Here is a 3581-nt window from a genome sequence, read left to right as displayed (position 1 = left end):
AGCCATCTCTTGGTTCCAGAAGTTCAAATTGAGTTCTAAGGTAAAGGAGCTCATCCTCAGTCAAAGCTTTCGAAAGTGCCTGCAGACGGTGAAAAACGTCATCTCTGAGCAGAATTCAAAAACATCAAGTACACAGATCACACAAAGAGGGCCTACTTTCAAGGCTGCACGTTTCAAAGGAGTGGCTCGAATGTACGACTTCACTAATCTGTAGATCATCATATCTAAAGGTATCGTGATGTTAAGGTCCCTTAGCCATGGATGAGCTGCAGAGGAAGATAAATATATTGACTTCTATCACTTAGAAACTTATGTTTCGATTAGAAAGAAACAACATAAATGATGAAACAATGACTTACTAAGTGCTTGGGCAGCAGTCATTCTTTTCCTATGATCTCTATTAAGCAGCCTTTTCACAAAATCTTTGCCCTCTGGGGATACTGATGGCCATGGTGCGTCGTGGAAGTTAGGATCAGCTCGTAGAACTGAACGAAAGATTCCTGACTCGGTGCGTGCCCAAAAAGGTCTGCTCCCACATAATAAAATGTATGTTATTACACCAATACTCCATATATCTGCTTCACTGCTGTATGATCTGTGAAGTATTTTGGTGCAACATAGTATGCGCTACCAACGATATCATTCAGACGTTGATCTGCCAACAATATAATTCAGACATTAAAGACATTTATCGTGAAGGGGATAGATAGTGCTAGGCTGCTAGCTAGCTAATTTGACGGAGAAGGAAGGAAACATGAGTTCTAGAAGCTTATCACGATTATGGATGAAGCCGAATGTAAAATATGGGACCTTTACCTGGCCTTATGAAGTCAGATAAACCAAAATCAATGACCTTCATCGGAGAATCTTCATCTTTTGTGGCAAATAGGAAATTCTGCAAGGATATAAATATGTATTTTAACGGATGCGCACCTCCAAATGAATAGATTATATACAAGAACACAAGTTTTCTGTCCCTCGGGCTTCAGATCCCGATGTACAACGCCTTGTAGATGACAGAAGGCAACAACACTTAACATCTGCACCACGATTTTCTTCGCATCCTCTTCTGTATATCTTCCACCTCTGTAAATGTAGAGAAACAAATATATTCAAGCTTCTTTAGCACATGATATATGATGCATATTCATCTTGAATTACCGTGCTAAAATCCTATCCAGCAGCTCACCCCCTTCACATAATCTGTCGAACAAGACTTCATTTTAGTAACACGGCCTAGATACAATTCTGCACGGAACATATGACTCAACAGTAAGAAAGAACTTACTCCATAACCACGTAGACATAATGAGCGTCCTCAAATGCATCATAAAATTTGATCAGGTTCTTATGCCCAGACAAAGCTTTCAAAATCTTCACCTCCCTTCGAACATCTTCAATCGATATTGCTGTTGTCATCTGCCAAACAATCATCATTTCATAAGCACCCTAATTTTCTGAAACAAATAGCACAAAGCAAGTTTTGGTGCACTTTGATCACAAGCATAGCCTCTCCCCCTTCCATCTATTCCAAGAACATTCAAAATGTAAAATAGCCATTCTTATAAACCATACCTAATACCCTTATTTCTTGCCAGAAAATTGCAGAACTAAACAACAAAACACCAATATTAAATATATGCATTGTAAGTGTAAGCTGACAACAACCAATTCTACAGATCAGTTCTCCCATTTCAGAAATGGAACATATAATATCAAAATTGCAATCTGAAGTTTGATTGATTGAACAAACCTTAGCTTTGGCAATAATCTTGACAGCAACTTGCTGATTTTTCAAATCCCCTTTTACATTTTGCCCAGCAAGTATGCCCAAAATGCCCTCGCCCAACCTCCTTCCCAGCTCATACTTCGCCGCGAAATTCTTCGAATACCCAAAGCTCTTATCCAGCGCCCGCTCGCTCCCTTCCCCGCCGCCCTCCTCCGGTATCGGCTTCGCAGGCTGCGGACTCGGCTGCCGCTTCATGAACGCCGACATAATCGGCTTCGCCGGCGATGGCGGAGGCAGCGGCCACCGAAATTTCCGCCCCGGAGTCCTCGCCGGAGACGGCGAGGGCGCGATTCCAGCGGGGTAGGGGCTCTGCCACGGGCTCGCCGTGAAGGAGTGAGGCGGTGCGCCCCCATTGGTGGCGGCGGACGGCGTCTGCGATCCCGATGCGGGGGTCTCCCGGCGGCGATTGGCGGCGGCGGAGGTGGAGATGAAGTCCTCCTTGTCGGCGGAATCGGAGACGCCTTTGCTGCAGCAATGCCCCATGTTTCCACAGCCGGAAAATTCAAAATCTCACCCCGATCAGCCGGAAACAAACACCAAACCACTCAGGAAACTCTATTCATCACACAATCAACTGAAAAAAGGTGGATTTGTAGCTCTTGAGCCGAATGCGACGTCGTTTAGCGTTGAAGAATACCCCAATTCAATTTCTCAACATCTGCTTCTCCCACCAACGAAAAGTAACCTTGTTCTTAATTGGGAGAAGTTCCATTTTATGGTGAAAGAAGGTATAGTTCTAGGGCATAAAGTGTCTTCTGCAGGGATAGAGGTAGATAGGGCAAAGATTGCAGCCATCGAGAAACTCCCACCGCCATCCAATGAAAAGGGAGTAAGAAGTTTTCTAGGACATGCAGGCTTCTACCGAAGATTTATCAAGGATTTTTCTAAGATCTCTAAACCTTTTTGTAAATTGCTTGAGAAGGATGTGAAATTTAATTTTACTTCGATTGTTTGCAGGCTTTTGAGACTTTGAAGAAAGCTCTAGTCAGCGCTCCTATCATCATCACGCCAGATCGGAGTCAACCATTTGAGATCATGTGCGACGCAAGTGATATTGCAGTCGGCTCAGCTTTAGGGCAGAAGAAGGGAAAGATTTTTAGAGTCATATATTATGCTAGTAGAACTTTAGATTCTGCCCAAGCGAATTACACGACTACTGAAAGGGAGATGCTTGCTATTGTCTATTCCTTTGATAAATTTAGGGCCTATCTTGTTGAAACTAAGACTATTGTTTACACTGACCATGCAACTATTAGGCATTTGTTTGGAAAGAAGGATGCAAAACCAAGACTTATCCGATGGATCTTGCTACTCCAGGAGTTTGACGTGGAAATCAAGGACAGAAAAGGGTGCGAGAATGTGGTAGCAGACCACTTGTCAAGGTTGGAACACCCGGTGGAGGGAGAAGACTTGTCTCAAGAAATCAACGAGGACTTCCCAGATGAGCACCTGTTTTTCACTCAAGCCACTTTTCCTTGGTACGCCGATATTGTCAATTATTTGGCGGCAAAGGTGCATTCTCCCGATCTTACTCCTTATCAGAAAAAGAAATTTTATAGAGATGCACGATCTTACTTTTGGGATGAGCCCTACTTGTTCAAAAGATGTGCAGATACTATACTTAGGAGATGTGTCCCTCAAGAAGATTAGGTGGCTATAGTCGAAAGGTGCCATTCGTCCCCCACTGGATGTCACTTTGGTGTACAAAGAACCGCGATAAAGGTCTTGTAAAGTGGATTCTATTGGCCTACCTTTTTTGCGACTCCGCTAGTTTTGTTCTCCAATGCAATGA

General features: G+C 43.5%; 1 pseudogene; it reads right to left on the bottom strand.

The window, feature by feature from the left end:
* The window catches only part of LOC125194807, a 3739-nt pseudogene extending 1440 nt beyond the window's left edge, over window positions 1-2299 (bottom strand).
* Window positions 2300-3581: the final 1282 nt, after the last annotated feature.

The sequence above is a fragment of the Salvia hispanica genome, chromosome 6, assembly GCF_023119035.1.
Source record: "Salvia hispanica cultivar TCC Black 2014 chromosome 6, UniMelb_Shisp_WGS_1.0, whole genome shotgun sequence".
Taxonomy (NCBI): domain Eukaryota; kingdom Viridiplantae; phylum Streptophyta; class Magnoliopsida; order Lamiales; family Lamiaceae; genus Salvia; species Salvia hispanica.
The sequence above is the reverse complement of the archived record's forward strand: the minus strand, read 5'-3'. Positions and strand labels throughout refer to the sequence as shown.